Source organism: Peromyscus californicus, unplaced genomic scaffold (assembly GCF_007827085.1).
Source record: "Peromyscus californicus insignis strain IS unplaced genomic scaffold, ASM782708v3 Scaffold_11__1_contigs__length_118956290, whole genome shotgun sequence".
NCBI lineage: Eukaryota > Metazoa > Chordata > Mammalia > Rodentia > Cricetidae > Peromyscus > Peromyscus californicus.
Window position 1 is genome coordinate 9315874 of NW_026294402.1, and position 23193 is coordinate 9339066.

Here is a 23193-nt window from a genome sequence, read left to right on the forward strand (position 1 = left end):
GTCACACTAGCCTCGCCTCCCCCCCCCCCCCCCCCCCCCCCCCGCTGACTACAAAGCACACAGTCTATCCATGTCACACTAGCCTCGTTGTGTGTGGCCCCCCCCGCGCCCCCCCCCCCCCCCCGCTGACTACAAAGCACACAGACAGCCTCTTTTGTCACTGTAAGGGATACCTGGGTGCCAGGCTCTCACCAGCAAAGTGTGACCTTGAGTGTCTGCTACTTAACCCTCATCAAAAGGCAGATTGCAGGCAGAGCATTTGGAGATGTGATCTGAAAGGTAAGTCTGGCTGTCTCCTCCCTCTCTGTCCATCTCTGTCTCTCTGTCTCTCTCTCACCAACTCTCATCCAGGACTCCAGACGTACTCTCGCCTGACCAGCTGTTCATAATTCTACCCCCAGGGGAATGTAGTCTTGAGAATACTTAGAGTAAGTAAGAGAAGGGAAATTAACTGCAGATCAGGACTACTTTGGTCCAATAAACCCACTGGTTCCCCAAGCTGGGCGAGGAAGCTGGTTGTGAATGGAATCCTTTCTTCTTCCTGCAGTGTCCTCTCTATCAGGGTTGAATGTCTTTATGGCTCACCCCAAGAAGTCACACAACAGTGAAGCATTGTTTGTAAATAAATAGGTAGGCTTTAGTTGATAAAGAGTCTGAATTTCGTGAGTGGTTTAATACTATTTTGTGTGTTAAATCTCAGAAGTAAGCATACAACAGTTCAGAAATGTACATACATCTATGCTTTTTCCAGTGTTTTCTCTTTTCCCACCCACACATCTCAGTTTGACCCTGTACCTCCCAAGTATAATTAGCTATAAGTACACGAAGATCATTAATAGTAAAATTTTTATTAGAGTCATTGGCATGTTGTAAACTGAATGACACTCTCAAAAACCTTTCCCAAAGTACACCCTAGCTTCACACAGATTTTCAATACTACAGCTGATAAATTAGCATTGCACCTATTCCAAGTTTGCCCTTCAATTAGCTGAGCACTCGGGTCATACTGATAACTTTAGATTGTTTTAATGCCAATTTCATTCTGTAATTCACATTTCAACATATTGGAAATAAAAGTTTCTTCTTCAATAATGTTTAAAAAAAATCTTTCCTTAGTGACATAACTAATGAGCCACCAAAAAAGCATGTGTACAATGAGGAAAGATTAAATAACAGCTGACAGAGTCAAATGAAAAATTACTGCATTTTGACATCTAAAGGATTATTTTCAATTATTTTTCTTGGACAATTAAGCGTATTCAAATTCCATAATGGGCTGTGTCAGTCATCATCATACATAAAATGCTTCCGTGGTGTACAATAAGCTTTTCTCCTCATACAAATATCTAAGGACCTGTAATTACACCTCATTAAACCTTGCCACCATCATTTGGAAGTCCCATTCATAATATTTAGCCTAAAATTGTACTAAATAATTAAAGTCAATTATCTCCAAAGTACTCATGAACTTTTTATCTGGGAAATATTTAAATATACACACAAAGTAAAGCTTCAAGAATTAGTCAATGATGATAAATGAAATGATGAGAACAGGTGGTTTTTACTACTGTAGAAAAGGTGTACTGAATTAACTTCAATTTTTTTATTTTATTTTTAATTATGTGTATACATGTGAGGGCATATACTTATGTCTGCAGATACACACAGAGGCCAAAAGAGGATGTCAGATTCCTTGAACTGGAGTTGCAGGGAGTTGTGAGCCCCCTGACTGAGTGCTGAGACCCTAACTAGGTTCTCTGCAAAAGCAGTGTATGCTTCAGCCCATTGACCAACTTGTGATGTGCTTCCTACATGTGCTTGTTCTGTAAGGAACTGAACCTTTTCTACCATGGTTCATCGAAGTTATTGAACTCAGTCAACACTTTACCTAATGCTAAGTAGGAGGCATCCAATTAAATACACAATGTCATTTTTAAGAAAGCATGCCAAGATGTCACTAGCAGCCTCCCCATCCATGAACAAAATAGTCCACTACTCACACAGCATGAGCAGGAAACAAAGTGTCAATCCTTTCCACAGTTCCTAAGTCCCATCCCCAGAGAGTGCCATAAGAGGGACCAATGGTGCCTGCACAGTCTTTGGGTTTCCCTGCAGGAGCAGTCAGGCTCAGAGACCCTGAATCTGTTTAGTGGATGGAAAACCTGCTTGATCTTTGTAATAGAAGAAACATTGATACAGCAGTCTATAAACCAACCTACTCCTTGCTCCAATGGAGAACACCGTGTCTATCTTTATACAACATCCTCAGAAAGACCCACAGCGATGACAGCCAACCAGTGTTTCTGCTCTTCTGCTCCTAGGTAAACACATGAGAAACTACAGCAAATTGTCTCCCAACACACAGCATATAACAAGTTCCAGAAGCATATTGCAAATATGCTCCCTAATGAAATCTCATATGCTTGACCAGAATCTCCTCTTATCATGCCTATACCTCTCACATCACACATTTGTATCCCACAAATGTATACAGTCAGGATCAGTTAGAAATAGATTAAAGCTATAGTAAGCACCTTTGATAGACTGTCTACGGAAGAATGAGAGTGGTTGTTAGTTAATAGCTAAGTGGCTCCTTCGTAGATTTTTCACTTCTCTCAAATAAGTAGAGAAGAGCAAGATAGGAAGAAGATAGAAAGAAGGGGGCAAGGAAATGGGGAGAAAATGGGTAGGGACGGAAGAAGGAAAGAATAAAATGGGGGGAAAGTGAAAGGTCTGATAAATGGCGCTGGTTGCAGTGCTGTTTACCTCGTGGAAAGGTCACAGTCACAGTCACGACAGAACCCAGTGTTAGTTTTCAGAGCTTTATTAGGAGGGGGAGGGGAGAGAGGAGAGCCAGGCCTGGAGAGAGAGAAAGATGGTGAGGTTGGGGAGAGGGGAGCAGAGCAGAGAGAGCAGAGATAAGAGTGGAGTCTGTGTCCGGGTTTTAAGGAACAGATTGTGTAACCACGCCACGTACGTAGTCGTCAGCGCCCACTGATCATGTAAGACGCAAGACCTTGAACTGCGCATGTGCAGTCATGTAGCTGGAGTGAAGGCAGAATTCCAACAGAAAGGGAGAAGGGGAAAGTGGTAAGGTGGAAGAAGAAAGAGAAAGCAGGATGAAGAGAGAGAAGGAAGACAGGCAAGAGAGAAAAGGGTAGGAATGGAGGAGGGGAGAAAGGAAAGAAGGAGAGAGGGAGACCTTGGCATTTTTCATATCTAATTGGAAATATCAGTTGGTTCTGTTGGTTTGTTTCAGCTACCATGGTTGCCTACACACCTATTCTAAATTTATGCTCAGTAACTTATTTGGTAATGGCAGACTATTTAAAGACAAATCCATATGCATTCTGACGTAGCCAGTGTGAAATGGGCTGAAAAATCTATTCTCAACAGTGTTCAAGATTCATAAACACACGGTAAGTTTTTCAGTTTCATAAATTACTAAGGAACACTAAGTGAATCTAAAAGGTAATTACTATCTTCCAATCAGATTGCACTTCCCCTAAAAGGAAAAAACAAAATGAAAACCTGGGTGACAATAAGAACCATACATAGTAGTGACAATGGCAAACTGGTACAACCAGCTCAGAAAACTGTGGAAATTCTTATGATGTAGCAGTGTTACTTCCAGGCTGTGACCACAAAAATGTAAGCCAGAAAACAGAGTGGGCTAGAGGGATGACTCAGTCAGGAAAGTACTTGCTTTGCCAGCACAAGCACCTGAGTTCAATCCCCAGGACCCAACTAAAAGTTGGAGGCATGGTGGCTAGCACTGGCTATCCTAGTGGCTAGCCCTGGCAATCCTGGTGCTTGAGAGACAGACAAGCAGACTCTTGCTGGGAAGGCCGACTTGTCTTGGGGATTGGAAAAAAAAGCTGCTAAGTAGACACGCTGCCCAAGTCCTTCTGAAGACCTTCCAAATAGTGCTTCTCATACACGGAAATGGATATTGAGAAAATAGGTAGGCTTACTTTACACATAGAAGGTACACATAACGTCTCATCAATATATAATCCAAACAAATACCAGGTATTTGATGTGTCCTGAACTTTGTGTTAGAGGCAACATGCTATGAAGGACAAAGAAAAAAAACATATACCATATTTTTTGTCTTTAGATGCCTTCAGCTGAATGGGAGATGAAAACTCTTACATTAAAAAAAAGGAACATTTCCAGATAACAGAAATCACACAGAATAATAACAACAGCAAGTTGGCACAGCCAGTATAATTAGATGGTAGACAAAGTATGGAGGAGGACACAGAGGATGAGAAACATGGAGGGAGGAAGGAAGGGAGAGCACTAAGTGGATTAATTTCTAGGCTTACTGATGCAAATGCAAAAATAAAAAGATGTGAAAAAAGACCAGCACTCTAGAACTGACCAAGACCAAAGCAAGTCAATCCCTGGTAAAGCTCTAAAGACCTCACACTAAGCGAAATCCAAGGGCAACAGAATCATGGCCCCATATTCCCAATGTTAATATCCATGAGTCCATCCATTTCCTATAACCCATGTGTTAATTTTAGTCTTTCCAAAGTTCCACTTCACTCTTAAGCTGCCGTCTTTAAGGATGGTTCCTTCTTTATTTTTTGATATTTCAGAGTTCATTTGAGTGTTACCAAGTCTACCTCCAAGTATCTCCTTAAATCCTCTCAGCTCCCACTGTGAAGTGTGGCTGATTATGAGGTTATATGCCAATAATTACTATTTAATTTAAATCTAAAATAAATAAGTTCTTCGTGATATTACTCTGAACTGTTGGTATGATTACATTGCTTGTTTGATGGTACTCTCAGATAGCCTTATCTATTTGAGTACTAATGGCATGCAATCAGAAGCAGAAGAAACACAGCATATTAAACAAATTCAGAATTTCTACCCTCCTAAGTGGGTGAGAAGGGCAATTCTAAAGGAAGCAAAGGTTTGGGGTCTTATTCCTTAAATTGCCATTGGTCATACTTCTGTTTAATGTATTCCATTCCCACAACACATTTCCTCTCTGTTTATTGACACTAATATTCCAAAGACAATACTCAATTTCTGCATTGCATAGCTTTTAGCATCTGATGTTAGCTGTTTCCAATGTAAAAGGGACTTGAGACAGATAAGAGACAATCCTTCTGTAGTGGTTTGAATGAGATGTGTCATTCATAAGTCTTGGACATTTGAATACTTCATTCCCAGTTAGTAGAATTGTTTAGGAAATCTTAGGAGGTGTGTCACTAAGGACAGGTTTTGATGTTTCAGAAGATCATTCCCAGCATGCCCCCCTGTCCTGCTTGTGAATCAAGATGTGCCCTCTCACTGTTCCTGTCACCATGTTTTTACTCTACCCTCACATATTTAGATCCTTTGAAACCATAAGCCCAACTAAATGGCTTTCTCTTATAAGATGCCTTGGTCATGGTATTCATCACAGCAATAGAAACCTAACCAAGACAGCACCAAGCAACGACTTCAATGATGGAGTCAACTTTACTGTAAATTCCTTCCGTGTCAGTCATGTATGTATGCATAAATTTTCTTCTAATTGACAAATAAGTGAAGGCAACAAACCTCAGGTTCTTGACCATGGAAGATGACCCCAAAGTTCTGTTTGAAAGCAGCCTCACAAGTATCAGAAAGTCAGCAGAAGTTCAAACTTCCATTCAGTTGAGTGTCAGAAACACACTGATTCATTTAGAGAGCACCGAGGATAAGAAGATAAGTGTTGCAGAGACGTGTCCCTTGAGAAGACAAAATGTTCAAGAGGACAAAGAGAATACTCTAAATCATATTGGCATAATGAGCTCATAGAAGAGCTCTCAACATAGGTTCTGGTGAAAGCGAAAAGGTGGGGTACTCAATAGAAGCCACAGGGACCAGAGAAAGGCACATGCTTAGGAGTTGACCAGTAAGGATGTACTACAGATGGGGTAGAAGGAAACTCAGATCTGGGAAGCACAGTGCCTGTATTGATTATTTGCCGATTTGCCTATTGTGTTTCAGTCCCATTTCTATAATACGGAGAAAGAAGATGAATGTTGATTATACACGTGTCATTTCCCAGACAAGTTTTCTATCTGGCTCCTTGTCTGCCCAGGGTAAACAGGGGAAGAAGACTGGACATGAGGGAAAGGAACCACTTCCGGTCCCAACCTGTCCACATGGCAAGGGCTACTTTCTCAGAGACCCAGCTCATTAAGTTATAGCCCTGTGTCCATGATTTTGATCTCAGCAACACTGCCCCGCTGCCCCACCCCTGCATTGTAGTGAGGCAACATTTTGTTTCTGGGCACCTAGAGTAGGAACTGCTTCTCAGAATAACTAGATTAATCCTTGCCCCTCTGTTCTTCCAGTCTTCTGATGGCTGATAGCTAAAGCCCCTCTGTTAAGTCTTTTCCTTCTGAAACTGAGCACAGCATCTCTTGCCTCCCTAGTAACCAGCTGATAAGTGTATGATCATGAGCTGGAATTCTCAGATTAGACACCTCATTTTCTTGAGTTTTAATTTAGTGAAGACCCCCTCGTTGGTATAATTAAAGACATGAGGAAAATGTGTTTTTGTAATGATGCAATGATTATTTAAATTATCGTGAGTTTGCTTGGTGGAGTATCTACAGAAAGCAAGACTGAGAATCCAGAGGGAGGCTGCACTTGACTGCTACAGTGGGAATGATGTCTCTCTCCTGAGCCTGTGGCTCAACTGCATGTGCTAACTGGTGTGTATTAGAGTTAGGCTCCTACGCTCCTACAGAGAAAGAAATTATCTTTCTCTATTGCATTGAGAGTTAAGGGAGGGTTTCTTGATGAGGATATTCTTCTGAAGCCTCAGACTTATACTCAAAGGAACAGAAAAAGAACTGTAAATTCCAAGTATCTAAAGCAAATGCTCTCCATGGGAAGTTAGGGATCTGCACTCACCAATAAACTAAACTTCTTGAGCTGAAGAGGTCTTAGGCTGCCTTGGTCTTCCCAGAGCTACATTTCACTGTCCTCCAGTGTAATCCAGAGAACAATCTATAAGTGATTTTATGACCTCGACATCTCACAGATCATCATGACAGTCTACTGCATTACAGCAATGCTAGTTGGACAGAGCAAACAGGAAGAAGTGAACACAAAGAGTCTATTAGTAAAATACAGATGTTCCAAAAGTTTCAATTCCAGGAAAACGCAGAGTCACACTCAGAATACAGTCAACTGGAAAATGTCAAGATGATCTCCTCCAAATACAAAAGTAAGAGAAAGACTGATTATAAAGGAGATGATTGCTACAGATGTCTGATGGCTCAAAGTCAAAAAGGAAAAGTTAGTGTGGGACTGGATTATCCTCCTGGAAGCAAGACTGCAAAGAACTCAGGACTTTAGCAAGGCAGTTTCATGTCACCCAATCAGTGGAAGAGCTCTGAGCTCACCTTCCTTTGCTGTGAGAGCTGAAGGCAGAGGGAGTGTCACAGTGGTCAAGAGCATTGTGGCCAGCTATGCAAAGAAGAACTAAGCAGTCTAAGAGTACGTTCTTCCTTGTTCAGTATGTACTTGATTAAATTCACTATTTTGCTTTCTTCTTTTCACCCTTATAAAGTAATTTAAAAATTATTGATACCAATTGACTTAACAAGTTGGCCTTCAGTTGACTTGAGAATGTTTCATGAGAACTTGACTGTATAAGAAGAAAAATTAGTACCACTCAAATATTGATGGTGACTATTGGAGCTCCTGCCATTGGGGAAACATTGACAATGCATTTGTTTTTAACTTGTGCGTGTGTGTGTGTGTGTGTGTGTGTGTGTGTGTGTGTGTGTGTGTGTGTACACAAGCACCTGCCATGGTATGACTGTAGGGAGAAAGTTCTGTCCTTTCATTGCATGGGTCCTGGGCAATGCACTCGGGTCAGGCTCTGTGCAGGCACCACGCATCTGTGGTTATAATGATTTGGTTTGTGCATTGAAACATCAGTAGAAACTCTGAGCTGATATTTGACCCTGAAAGACCGTGAATGTTGCCTGTTAGGAGTGATCCATTCCTGTGTTGCAATCCTTCTAACTTGTTCTACTGTCCTGAGGCCGGTGGTCCTGGATGCTCTCACCAGATGGTTTCACATCAGGTCCTACCAAGAGGGTCAGGAAGGCTTTAAAAATAAAATAGAAGAAATCCACTCTGAACTACAAATTCCTCTCACGACTTCAACAGGATGTAGCCACTAAAGCAGCTACATCTTTCAGTATCCAGGACAAGCACATGGTGTGTCCTCATTCTCTCCAGTCCCAGTAAAGAGTCTCCTTAAATGTCAGTACCAGCTAGGTGCCCACTCAGACATCTGCATCTGTACCCTCCATGCACCCAGTCTCTGCAGCTCTGTCTCAGGTTGACTGTTCCCAGTCCTTAGACGGTAGCAGCTTTTAGGGGTGGGAGCCTCTCAGACACTTACTTGCACCTGTAAAGGAGGCAGCGTCTGATTTCTACATTGTGACATTTCCTCCTTCTTTTCTTCCACTTACAGGTAAGAACAGCTTCCTGCAGCTACAAACCTCTTACTCAAAATTATTTCTAATTTTCAAACACCACAGAGCTACTTCCTACATTGTATTTCCAGTTCTTTGAACATACTGCATTGAAATAAAATAAAATTGAAACAGTGCCCACAGCTACAGCATGACTTCATACATGATTATCAGTGATGCATGGATTTATTGCTTCTTGTATTTCACTATCTGTTGTGAGCTTTCCAGAGTGTGCCCTAGTAGAGGCAATAGTTAAAGCATTATTTCCATGAAAGGCAATTAAAAGGACAGTTATAAGATAACAGCAGCTATATTCCCTACCTTGACCAAAGTGAGAAAATGAAGAGTATAAGGGTTACTTGAAACTAAAAAGCCTAAACTCTAGATCCTAGAGGTGATACCTCAACAGCAAAAATAAAATAGAATGGGAAAATGAAATAAAAAATGGGGAGTTAAGGAAGTTTAAAAACACCAAAGCAAAATAAGGGTAAAGTCTGATATTAATTCCATTAAAAGGCAAAAGATCAAAGCCCATATGTTCAATTTTCCCCTCTGCATTATCTAACTCTAGCATTCCACATTTCCTATGTGGATTTTTACTGTCTATTTTAATATAAGATTAAATGTCATCAAAGCTAAGATTCTTCATGAGTTTGTTATCCCAGTATTCACTGGGTATGAACCTATAGATACAGACATTAAAAACAGACCAGGGACTGGAGAGATGACTCAGCAGTTAAGAGGGCCCACTCTTCTTCCAAAGGACCTGAGTGAGATTCCTAGCAACTACACTGGGTAGCTTACAATCACCTGGAGCTATCTCCTGAGGATTCAACACCCTCTTCTTGCCTCCAAGGATATGTTCACTCTGGTGGCATATACCCACACAGACAGAAAGACGTGCATAAATTAAAATTTTAAAAAATCTTTTTAAACAGACTATAGCTAGAGTTTTCCTGCCTGGCCCACAGTCAGGACAAATCTCTCACACCTGCCAGTCCCACAGCCGCTCAAACCGGAACAAGTAAACACAGAGACTTATATTGGTTACAAACTGTATGGCCGTGGCAGGCTTCTTGCTAACTGTTCTTACAGCTTAAATTAATCCATTTCTATTAATCTATACCTTGCCACATGGCTCACGGCTTACCGGCATCTTTACATGCTGTTTCTCATCATGGCGGCTGGCAGTGTCTCTCTGACTCAGCCTTCCACTTCCCAGCTCTATTCTCCTCCTTGTTCCGCCTATACTTCCTGCCTGGCCACAGGCCAATCAGTGATTTATTTATTGACCAATCAGCAACACATTTGACATACAGACCATCCCACAGCACTTCCCCTTTTCTTTTCTTAAAAAGGAAGGTTTTAACCTTTACACATCTCCAAAGTCAGCTTGGTATATTTGGGAATTTGGGCGTAGCTTCTCTTACTACGTCCTGCTGGAGGGGGGCGCTGTATCTTATGGGGACACAAAGAATATTTTAGGATTATGGAGTAGTCCGTGAGGGTGTATCGTCTGAGCCAGTTGCCTTGAAACCATTCTGGATGTTGGATCATCTGGGCCATGGTGTCATCGGAAACCTTTCAGGGAGTCTTGGCTGGTCAAACCTGATGTATCTTAATCTGGAACAAATCCATAGCCTCTGGCTTTCTGTGGAAACAAAAGCAGAGCCTCCTTTCCAAAGCAACATATCCTTACATCCAAATTTTGAAGTCAGGGTACCTTTAAAATATACATTTTGGCATAACTCAACAGCTTTTGCAATCAAATGTTTTTCTTCAGTTACGAATATCAAAGAGAACATAATCCAGATTCTCTGTGTGGTAGCCAACTTTACATGGCTTATTTTTTTATATATTAGCTTGAGCCTATTGCTTTAAACTGCAACCTTCTAAGCCTGAAATGGTGCTGGCGCTATGGCTGCTGGCTCTGCCCACTTCAGCTTCCCAACATGGCGGTGGTACGTTTTCCGCCAGCTCTGGGAGCCATCAACTCTCAGAAATAGTGGGTCTATGCTTCTATCAAAGCAGCGTGTAGCCCAGAAACCTCTTTTTTTTGTTTTGTTTTGTACTAGCAAAGGCTAAATCCACCACACAGCTTAATGTGCCACTTGCAGAGGCCTCATTCCTGCCATACTGCAGGTCGAGTGTGCACGCTAGGAACCCACAAGTAGCTCAAACCGGCAGCTGCCGCTCATTTGAGAGAGACAATTAGGAACTGTTTTTAGCTCCGTTTTAGAATCTTTTTTCTCGGTTTTTAGGTGGAAACTCTTGCCACCACGTTGGACACCATTTGTAGATGTAACCAACGGTCTTATTAAATAAGAAACACAGAGCCGATTCAAAGAAGAAAGCCAAGAGGTCAGAGCTAAGAGCCTCACCCTTCCTGATTCAGGGATCCTCTTCAGCCAAGAGAGCTCTCCAAAAGGGGAAAAGGGGAAGTGCTGTGGGATGGCCTGTATGTCAAATGTGTTGCTGATTGGTCAATAAATAAATCACTGATTGGCCCGTGGCCAGGCAGGAAGTATAGGCAGGACAAGGAGGAGAATAGAGCTGGGAAGTGGAAGGCTGAGTCAGAGAGACACTGCCAGCCGCCATGATGAGAAACAGCATGTAAAGATGCCAGTAAGCCGTGAGCCATGTGGCAAGGTATAGATTAATAGAAATGGATTAATTTAAGCTGTAAGAACAGTTAGCAAGAAGCCTGCCACGGCCATACAGTTTGTAACCAATATCAGTCTCTGTGTTTACTTGTTCCGGTTTGAGCGGCTGTGGGACTGGCAGGTGTGAGAGATTTGTCCTGACTGTGGGCCAGGCAGGAAAACTCAAGCTACAACAGACAAAATACTTTCCCATCTAAAATGTAAGTGGCCTCTGGCTGGAACTCAAATACCTGGAAAATTAACTACTACTTATTCAGTTCTTTTAGTCAACTGATGAACATAGAGATGGAGGCAATGAATTTCACTTTTCTTAATATATGAGAAGATGGGTTCATCCAGTAACTCACATGAGAAGATTAAAATTTGATCATTTCAAACCAAAAGCATGTGTTTAGTAGGTTTTACCAATGGATTAAATTAGTATTCTAAATATTCTAGCAGTTGCCTTACTTCCAGAACATACACAAAGAGATAATTGGAGAAAGTTCTATTTGGGGGCACTCACTTCACACTTGGATATTATTACTGCTGTGTTGGGTTAGTTGTGGTTTTCTGTATCCATGCCCTTTACTATGAATTTTGCTGTTACTTCTGTTTCATTCAGTTTTAGAGGGAACAAACAAGGCCAGCAGCCTGAGAACAAGCCACCCAGTCTCAGAGACAACTGTGGATCTCATACGTGGGTGGCTTTGCTAACTATGCAACTGGGCATCAGACTCAAGGAAATGATGGAGGGAAGGAGCAGAGTGACCACAGCCTCCATCCGCAAAACATGGACGTTGGGACTGTCTAAGACCCATTATGGGTTAAAAGCAGTGAGTTTGATGTTGAGAATGAGTGCACATTAATTATCTCATACTTTTCACTATCTGGTGGTGTGTTATCGGAGGTTGGTGGTCTCGACAAACATCATGCTGGTTGATTGAACCTTATTCTTTCTCCCTCCTGAGGGCTAATCTTTACACGTCTGTATAACTTTCTGCCTATACTGGAGGGTAGGTACTCAATAAGCAATCATTAAAAGGGTCTACTATGTTCTGAAGTGGGTGTGGGTACATTATACATAACTGTACATATCATATTAAGTGGCAGAAAACTGATCCGTAAGCTAGAGGCTACAGTCCAGACAACTGTGTCTCATATAGCACAGGATAACATCTGAGAGAGGTCGAATAAATTAGCATAAGTGTATGTGATCATTTTAAAAGTATCAAGTGAATGCATTAATAAGTAAAAATTTCAAGAAATGTTCTCTTTAATTCATGAATCATATTAACTATTAATATCAAGACGGTGGAGGAAGGGTACATAGTCCAACTAAAAGGCATCCTGTATAGAATTCATGTAGGATAAATTTATTCTGCAGCCTACCACTGTGGAGAGATTCCCTGTTCCTGCATACCAGGCAGCCCTGAGCTCTCTCTCTCTCTCTCTCTCTCTCTCTCTCTCTCTCTCTCTCTCTCTCTCTCTCTCTCTCTCACACACACACACACACACACACACACACACACACACACACACACACACATACTGTTGGTGAAAGAAAACAAACTTCCATTGACCTGGTAGAGCTAGTCCCTCCTGCCTCCTTGGCAGTAGTAAGGAACCAAAACAAAATAAACGAGACTGAAGGTGGAAGCCCCATTCTGGAAACAGAGCCTTAGGAAGGGATAGGGTCCCTGCTGGACACCAGGGAAAGAGGGTTTCCAAGGAAAAGAATGTCTAGTATACCAGAGAGGTTGGTGAGTATTTCCCTAGAACCACAAAGGAAAAGATTTCTGCAAAGAGCTGTTAGATAAGTCCTGCACTCAGCTGATTCATCTAATTATAGGAAATCTAAGGTGTCCCATTAGTTCAGACTCCACTGTATTAAGCGACAGTTTTCGGAGATCGAAATGACTCTGAAATCAGAGAAAGATGCCTTGACTCTGTGAGTGAGCTTATCTCCCAGACGTCTCCCTAGCTCAGCTCTAGTGTCTGGAGTGATGTTACCCCAGACACAACAGTTATTTAATCTCACTTCGTTTTTCAATGTCAGGACACATTCATATTTTATTAGTAGAAACAAAGTCCATTACCAAAATTTTCACATGAATAAATGTGCAGCTGCATTTAAAGTGGCATGATTCCTTTTATTGTTATAACTTCATGTTGATGTTAGATACCTAAGTGTAGAGACCTGTGTTCTTCTCCCGCTCCATTTATCGTCCAGTAACAATGAGTAAACCAGTGACTCCCTTGATTCATTAAGCAGGAAAACAGGCTACATGCATTATTGAAATGATAGCTACCTAAAAGGAAACAGTTTTTATCAAGAAAATATTAAAAAGCTATAACTTAAAATCTTAAGAGTAAATTATGTTATCACAAGGCTATTGTAATTTAACTAAAATGCTGGTGTTATATTTGATATTTTTGTTGCCAAACCTTAATAATTTTTAAATGACCATTAAGTAGTAAATATAAAGAATTTAATCCACAGGACACAGTTCTAAATTTATTACAGTATTTGTGGTAGACAACTTAGAATACGTGGAGGAAATATCTCAGCTGAAGCAATGATATAGCAGTAATGAGCATGTGCTGCTCTTGCAGAGGACCTGAGTTCAGTTCCCAGCATCCACATGGGATGGCTCACAACTGCCTGTAACTACAGCTCCAGGGATTCTGATGTCTCTAAACCATCAGAACCTGACATGTATGATACACACACACACACACACACACACACACACACACACACACACACACACAATTAAATATAATAGAAACATTTTTTCTATTGTTTCTATTATAACATCTGGAAAACAATAATATCTCATCAGAACAAACCCATCCCTCACATTCTTAGTTCTAAGCCCCACTTTCCTGCAGTTTTTAGTGGCACAGATCAGACACAGCACAGTGATTTCACTAGACACTCAAAAGTCCGATGTTTTTTCTTGTATTTACCGTGTGAAAGTTTTTCTATCAGTTAATCACTTTCTTACTGAATACTTTGACAAACATACTCCACAAACACTCAACACCATAACATTTTAGAATTTAAATTTAAAAATAAATTTGAAAATGCTTGTGCTCCCAAAAGTAAACAAAAGATAATATACAAATTTCATACACTATTAAAACATCATAAGTATGGCCACCCACCACCCAGCTCAACCCTGCATCTATTTATTTATAAAGTGGATAGAGCACCTCACCTTCTTCTATGTAAACCATGGCCTGAGGCACATGCCACACAGCTATTCCTGGAAAGCCTGGATGTCCCTCAGGGGCCTCCCTGTTTGCTGGAATGGAGAGGGCTTCAGAGGCTGCGAGGCTGGGCTCCAGAACCTTCTCTTGCCACTGTTCAGTTAGATTCGTTGTCCATGGTCCCCCTTTACCCACAAGTTGACTGTCGAACACTATCTACAACTTTAACTAGGAGTGATGCTGCATACCTGTAATCCCAGCACTGGGGGCGTCAGCCTTGGTTACATACTGATGCTGAGGCCAAGACTGGAATATATGAGATACTGTCTCATAAAAAGTTGATGGATTGGGGGTGAAATTAAAAGGCCTACTGCTTTGATTTCACAATTTTAAGCACCTTTGCAGGGTGGCAACATGTCAAGAGGGCATTTTCTTCTTCCTTGTATGCTAATTCAAGAACCCGCAGTGTCACAGTGAGCGAAGGAGAACAAAGATGGAGAGAAAGTGTCAGCCATTTCTGACTGGCCACGTGATGCTCTTTCCTGTTATTCTTTAGAACACAAACCCAGGAAACAGACACTAAAAATTAATTGGCTTTCCACCCTCTATCCTTATCCATCAATTTTGAAATCATCTTAAATTCATGAGTGATATTTGTTTGAGATGTGGGTGCTCGACCTGGGATACTGAGTGCTATCTATTAAACGGACAGTTTAAAGCCTTCTCAGCAGGGTTGTGCAATTGGACTGTTTTATACACAGTGAGTGAAAATCAATGGTCTGTCTATGCCTATCACAGCATGTCACATCTGTGATTGAATCTTTTCAACCAGCTTATCAGACATACAGCACAGGGATAAATTTATCTTTACACTCTCTATATGTGTCACCAAAAATAGCCTGAGGATCAGTATAACCTAATGAACTAAGAATGTCTGATAAATGATCAGAATGTGCTCCTCAGTGAAAGCAGCAGCCTATCCTTTGGAGGTAGAGTGGAGGTAGTGTGTTTCTAAGGAAAATTTAGGTCCTTAGAATTTGCTTCCAAAAAAAGCTGTACCTGTGCTATTCCCACACCAGCCAATTGCACTGTCTTAAGAGTTCTGCCCCCACTTTATTTGGATGTTGATGAAAACATACACAGAGGTTGTTTGAATCATAGCTATCACACTGGGTTTTATAATTTTGTTTTTTGTACCAAACTAAAAGCATCCATATTTTTAACTTAAAAATCTGCTATAAATACATTTTAAAAGTATTTATCTAAATATTTTTAAATTTATTTTATTTCATTGTGTGTGAGCACATGTGTGTGGATGCCCCCTGAAGCCAGAAAGGGGTATTGGATTCCCTGGAGCTGGAGTTAGAGGCAGCTGGGAGCACGCCACCCTGAGTGCTGGGAGCTGTGCTCAGGCTCTCCGCAAGAGCCTCAAGAACTCTTAACTACTAGGCCATCTCTCAAGGTCCTTATCGAAATTTCTTTTGGAGGGGGTAATTCCTTGGTTTTTTTCATTATCACTGGAAATTTTCATATGTGTATACAATGTACCTTGGTTGTGTCAGTCAATAAATACCTTATGATCAATTGTTTCTAAGTGAGTCCAGCTTGGTGACCTTTACCTGAGTTTTTGGAAGGTTAAATAGTATGTTCTGCTGTTAAATTACTCACATGAAAATCAAATAAGAATAAACACCCTGAAAATCACTAAAAACAAAGAAATGAGTCAGTGAGGGAAATCATTATTGAAATGTTAAAATAAAACAAATTCTGATCAGCAACAGTTTTACACAACTCAAATTTGTTTCCTAATCCATGGTGATACTTATGTGTTCTGTCTTATCATTGCTACAGACTTTCCCAGTATGTTATTTCCAAGCATAGACTAGTAGTATTGGGCACTGGGGAGGTGGCTCAGGGATCAAAGCACATGCCTTAAAATCCTGAGGACTGGAGTTTGGACCCCAAAGTCAATATAAATACTAGGTGGGCATGGTGGTCCACCTGCTTTTAAAGTGTGTAGAGGGTGGAGACAAGGGATTCCCTAAGCAAGCTAGCTAGAAAGATTAGCCAAATATGGGAAATCTGGGTTCAACTGAGCCACTCTGCCAGCATGAATAACGTAGAAGTGACTAAAGAAGTCTGTCAAATGTCAGCTTTGGGCCTGGACTTTTAAGCTCACACAAAGACATGCACACACTCACACCCATGTGCCCTTATTCACATACCCACACACTTATAATAATAAAAAACAACCTCAGTAAACTTTAAAAAAATGGTATAGACTAAGGAGCTGGCTCCACAGATGAAGGCACTTGGTGCCAAAGTTGATGACCTGAGTTTGATCAAAGGGTCCTCATGGTAGAAGGAGAGATTTGACTCCCACAAGCTGTCCTCTCATTTTCGTGTGTACACACACGAACTGAAAATGAACACAAGGTAACAAAAGTAGTATAAGGCAATTACGTGTCTTCATAGGATGGCGCCTGCATGAGTAAAGGGAAAGCTATCAACTAACATTGCTAGGGTGGGTGTGAGGGTGATTGCTCCATGAATGGAAACAGACTTGCAATCATGCATGCAAACTTGCAAAACATCGAATGTCTGCAAGACTGGTGACATAAAAGGATTATTTATGTCTGTATGCGCATGGCTACCTAGGCTCACAGTATACAGACGGAGCAAACAGGTGACATAAAAGGACTGTTCATGTCTGTATGCATATGGCTACCTAGACTTACCGCATACAGACATAAAAGGAGCAGACAGGTACACACAGAAGTGGAACTTACTACCTTAGCTTCATTACAAACTCACATATCACATGAAAGACACAACATCACCTTTCCATTGCAAACACACAAGTGTCTCTAGAAAAATGCAAGTGAGGTTAGAAGGTCCATTCTGAATGTATAACTGTACTTCTCACTCCATCCTCAACTGTGTCCTCATCCATCTCACCATCTATGGACACTGTGTGCTGAGCCATCATCACAGGCACATTGGGCTCAAAATGAGCAAGTAATGATGTCACCCCTCAAGGAGTTTTCGTGTCAAGTGGGAAAAGAGACAGACAATAGTGTAAGCAGCCAATGTAACAAAATGCGTATTGTTTAAATTCCTTCAATAAAAGATTGAAGGAAAGATTGAGTTCTCAAAACAGAGGCCTGGAAGCCATCAGGGTAAAGGCTGAAATTTCCAAGCACTCAGAGTTCTGTTTAGATCTTTAGTGTGTCCTTCTTCCAGTTCAAAGTGTGCCCTGTCTGTTCTTGCATGATGCTTTCCCACGATCACAACTGCACTACAGATGTTACTTCCTTTTGGTTTGCTTCTACCCATCACTACATGTTGTCATTTCTTGATGTTTTCTTTCAAATTTCAATAATCTAGAGCCTACATCAAAAGAAGGGCTGTACTTGTCACTTTTATAGTCTACTATTGTCCAGTATCAAGGCACTGAACAAGAACTATGTCAGTCACTGGCAAATTAAAGTTGAGGGAAGGAATAGTTGTGAGGAAGCGGGATGTGAGACTCCTGCTAGGGAGTCAATCCACCTAGTATATGGAATGATGCACAGAACTGATGCAGCTCTAACTCCTGAAACATGTAAGAATTTGCAGCACCAAATAATGGTGATTAAATCTTGGAAACTAAATTCCATAGACCATATTCTTCTACTAGTATTTGCTACAGACTATGGCAGTGGGACAGCAGTCACCTACTGTGTACATATTTCATTGTGTGTGTGTGTATGAAATTCTCAAAAGTAATGTAAAGTGTTTAAAACATGCTGTTTTACCTTAATAATTTGAAATGCTCTAAGACTTGCTCTCTGCATTTGTGCCTCACCTAATCTACATCAGGATTGCTATGTTAACATTAATCTCTGGTACATTTATGTGATATACATTCAATGCGTGATAAATGATATTGCTGGTCAAAATGTGTCAGTTTTCCTGAAAACTACAGAAATGGGAAACTTTTAAATGTGCTGTAATTTGATCTTCTTGGACTCTGTGTGAGTCAGCATTCATTGCCAGAGTTAGGAGTTATCAGTTGCTAACCTAGGTGACAGCTGACTGTTTGAATAATTGTATTTCAGATGTGGAGACACGTTTTCTTTCTTTCTGAATCTGAGTCCTCCTGGCTGTCACATGGTAACTGGAGATAATTTAATGAATGACTGAATCTTGGAATAGAAAGATCCTTTACCCAAACCTTGTGTTACTCTACCACAGTCTTTCTCAATCCTGTCCTCTGGATGAGTCACACACACACACACACACACACACACACACACACACACACACACACACACACACTTCTAATTAGGAGGAAATGTAAGTCAGATACAAGTCTATGCAAGCTGGAGGAAACTGTCAGAGTGACTTAGAGGATGACATGATCTGAGAGCCACATTCCTCTCACCAGTAATATCACAGTGATCCAAAGGCACTCTGGTGATCAGCCTCCACCCCGGCAGGTATCCATCCACAGTGCTACTCTCTGGGTCCAGGTGTGCAATTTCCAGCTTCTTTATTTATTCAGGATGCACACCTGCGACAGCAACTGAAATAGTTTTTCTCAGCCAGTCTGGCATCTCAAATCAATGATATGTTGCTACATGTGATAAGTCCCTCAGGACAAAAAACAAAGGTAGAGGCAGCCAGAGACACGTATCTCATTCGCAACCAAGCATGGTGTTCCAAACACAACAACTCTGAATCTCCACCCGTGGTCACTTCTTGGCAGCTATCCATGGGCTTTAGAAGTTCTTGCTGTGTATATAGTCTTACAAGGTCAACATTTCAAAATGGTAACACCTCAGTCCCTCCACTTCTGGACTTTAATCTATATAGGCTACAAAGAGACCCTAATTCAAGTTTAGAAAAACATTATGTTAAAGATCTTTTGTTTATGTAAAAATCTGCATCTAGTGTCTGTCTCTAAGCTAGATGTGGTTGTAGGTCCCAGTAACCTCTATACTTGGAAGCCTGGAGAAGAAGTGTGATTTGTATTATGTAATGAGACACACACACTCTCTCTCTCTCTCTCAGTAACCTCTATACTTGGAAGCCTGGAGAAGAAGTGTGATTTGTATTATGTAATGAGACACACACACACTCTCTCTCTCTCTTTCTCTCTCTCTCTCTCTCTCTCTCTCTCTCTCTCTCTCTCTCTCTCTCTCACACACACACACACACACACACACACACACACACACACATACTCACAAATGAATGTCTCTAGTATCAGACACACACACATACACACACACACACACATACTCACAAATGAATGTCTCTAGTATCAGACACACACACACACACACACACACACACACACACACACACACACACACATGCTGTGGGATGTTCTGTATGGCAAATGTGTTGCTGATTAGTCAATAAATAAAACACTGATTGGCCATTGGCTAGGCAGGAAGTGTAGGCGGGACAAGGAGGAGAATAAAGATGGAAAGTGGAAAGCTGAGTCAGAGAGACACTGCCAGCCGCCACGATGACAAACAGCATGTGAAGATGCCGGTAAGCCACGAGCCATGTGCCAAGGTATAGATTAATGGAAATGGATAAATTTAAGCTGTAAGAACAGTTAGCAAGAAGCCTGCCACAGCCATACAGTTTGTAACCAATATAAGTCTCTGTATTTACTTGGTCTGGTCTGAGCGGCTGTGGGACTGGCGGGTGTCAGAGATTTGTCCTGACTGTGGGCCAGGCAGGAAAACTCTAGCTACACACACACATGAATCTGTCTCTAGTATCAATATCAATCAGTTTAGGAAGCACAGAAAAAGAAAATCCAGAGTTGGAGGGAGGTAGAAGATCAGGCTTGGGGTAGAAAGAATTTGAACCAATCATGATAGATCAATACTCTCCAGTTCCCAATGGGGAAAACTCTATTTCATAGTACAGAGTAGAGAAACTTTATGTTGAGCCAAGTGACAAGTGCCTGTGTCTTTCACAATGGTGACTTACTCAATTCTCCCTAAGAGTCTGGGCTGTGAGGATCCTAGTTGACTGACAGACTCCAGCCCAGCCACCGGGACTTTAAACCCATGGCCACAGTTCCTCTGGCAGCTGACCACAAGACATTCTCTACAGCAGAGACTGAAGCAGGAATTCATTTGCTACTCAATGCAGGGTGAAAGCTGGCTTGGAGGCTTCTTGTGAGGCTATCTGAGATTCAGAGATGAGCTTCCATCTGTGGCCATTTACCCAGCCATCCTTCGGTCCTTTTTAGCCCCCATGTCTATATTGCAGTCTAGACCCTGTTCCTGCTACCTCTATTCTCGTCTTCCACAGGCATATGCCTCCACAGTGCATCCCCAGGATGTCTAATCTCATTTGGAGTGTCTGTCCTTTAGAAGGTTTGAATTTTTGGTATATAACAATACAAAAAGCATGAAGTTATGCCCAAGTTCTACTCATACAGGCGATCTTTTAGTACCTTCATTAGCCTGTCTGTGTTTTAATATTCCTAGCAAAGACTGGATCTCTTCTATTACATTTTTCAAGAACTCTAACAATCCAAGCAGTCAGCATAGGAGACGCTAAATCCTCCCTTCATGCTTCACAGGAAGTGTGTGTTGAGTAGTTTTCAGGCTGCTCTCTCACATGGTTTTCATTACTACCAAGATATTTAATGACTATAACATGTGAACTGTCCCAGGAGCCTCTATGTACATTCAAACATGTCAAATACATAAAGAAACTAGGATGTACTAGCACTAGGGAGAGCCACATTGTAGGTAACAGTCAGCTCACCTTCCTACAAGCTCTTACTACTAATAAAAGCCATTTTCCCAATGTATAACATTATTTTCTGAGTGTGAACATTTGGGATATTCATTTGTAGCTATTGACTTACAATAAGAGCACACTTGGTTTTTACTTTTGTCCCTGTGGTCATTACCATTTTCCCCTCCTGATATATTTATCCCCTACCTTGCTATGACCAGACATCAGCAATATCTCTCAACCACCTGAAAGCAGTTTATGGTTCATCCATCTGTTGAACTGTCTGTTTCCTTCTTTCTGTTTCTATTTTATCTTTCCGGTGCTTGGTGGTTCTCATAAGTCTTTTTCTTCTCAGACTTGCATGACCCTGAGTTCTAATCCTTCATGTCTTATCACTATTTACAAGTTCTTCATGACTGACTCATCTCTCATGTCAACTACTTCATAAACAATTTTAAAAGGCACCAGGTTTGATCTATAAGATTGAGTATTATGTAAGACATGTCTCCTGGTGTATGAGATATGAGTACACAAAGCTTATGTGACATGCCCAGGGTCCAAACATGCCCCTCTTCTGAACTCTAAAGTCATGATTTCACACATTTGGATCAATGGGCACAATCTCCTGAATGTTTAAATACAAAAGATTGTTACATCCTATCTTCTAGCTAAATTGAATTTTTTCCAGGAATATCATTTGTACACTATGTGTTCACCAGAGTATCTCATACTTAGTTGACATTCAGAAATGTTCTATGCAGTAATTTTTTTTATTTGTAGCAGATGTAGGCAGGCACAAGCCTGATAAGATAAAAAGATATATTATTGAATCTACTTTTAGAAAGCAACTACTAGTTTTAAATATTTTACATTGGATTGGATTTTTGTATATTCTATACACATTTTGTATATTGATACAAATTTGAGATTAATTTTGTTAGAATATACTGTACATACATTTCTATCTTGTTCAAGGTATTGTACCTATACAGTTTATTTAACAATGTCCTTAAAATTTATTATTACCAACTAATTAGGAGATAAGAAATCCAAGTTAATAGGTAGTCATTACAATCAAACTTGTAGTCGTGTTAGGTATGTTTTCAGTGTCAAGCAGAAATATATTTTAGATAGACAGCTCATCTTCAAACACTTCAGAGATCTATAGAATATGGCATTTAAGAAGTTTTAATGACATAGATTTTTTTTTTCCTTTTTTAAAGACAATGAGACATGTCTGCTCCTGCAGCACCAATCTACTTCAGAAAAGATGATGGGCGTCGAAAAAACTCCTTACCTTCATTGTGGCAAAAGTTAGCCACTGGGCAAGAAAGTGACCTTTCCTCAACTGCTGACAGTATGCTGTCCAAAATGGAAAAGTAGGACACAAAAGAAAGGACTGCTGATCCTTGCCAAGACAAGGTAGGAAGGCTCTTTAGAAAACCCTGCTTCACAGATGAGTCTGTCAGATACACTAAGCCTATAGGCCAAAGATGGATGCCCCAATGTTGCAGAGGAACTCTGGGTGACAATTCAGGCAGTCAGCTGTTTCTATCATGTCTCACATTTTTTGGAAGTCATTTGTTTATATTTCCTGCTTACTCAGTTAGTATTATTTCCTTCTTGGGTCTCTGAGGGAGTTGAAGATTAGTTAGAGTTTTCCTTGTTAACAAATTCAGAGAAGAAACTCACTAAGTGGTGTAATAAGTGTATAATTTGAAAAATATCAAAAGATAGCTTTTGGTTGATAATATAAGTTAGGATAGAAAGTGAATTAAGTACATTCACCAAAATAGGCTAAATAACAGAGTTTTTGTCTGAATCTGTCAAATGTTAATGGACTAGATATTGTTAATGTGATTCTTGACTATGTATATTGTACATCCTTATTGTACTTATTGTATATAGTTTTTCTTATATTAGTTATAGCCTTCTTTTATTATTTTAGACACAAAAGGGAAAATGTGATGATATATTGTACACCCCAATAAAACTTATCTAGGGATCAGAGGACAGAGCCAGTCACTAGATTAGACATAGAGGCCAGACAGTGATGGCACACATCCTTAATCCTATCACTTGGGAGACAG

General features: G+C 40.7%; 1 long non-coding RNA gene across 4 annotated transcripts in view; it reads left to right on the top strand.

Annotated features, from left to right (window-relative positions):
* The first annotated feature begins 135 nt into the window (after positions 1 to 135).
* LOC128119058 (uncharacterized) overlaps positions 136 to 23193 on the top strand; it is a 68495-nt gene continuing 45437 nt past the window's right edge. For 3 of the 4 annotated variants that reach the window (XR_008221435.1, XR_008221433.1, XR_008221436.1), the window contains exons 1-2: positions 136 to 279; positions 22327 to 22525. This is a non-coding gene — a long non-coding RNA (uncharacterized LOC128119058). Of the gene's footprint in view, positions 280 to 11756; positions 11968 to 22326; positions 22526 to 23193 lie in introns of all 4 variants that reach the window. The other variant, XR_008221434.1, reaches the window with a different exon arrangement.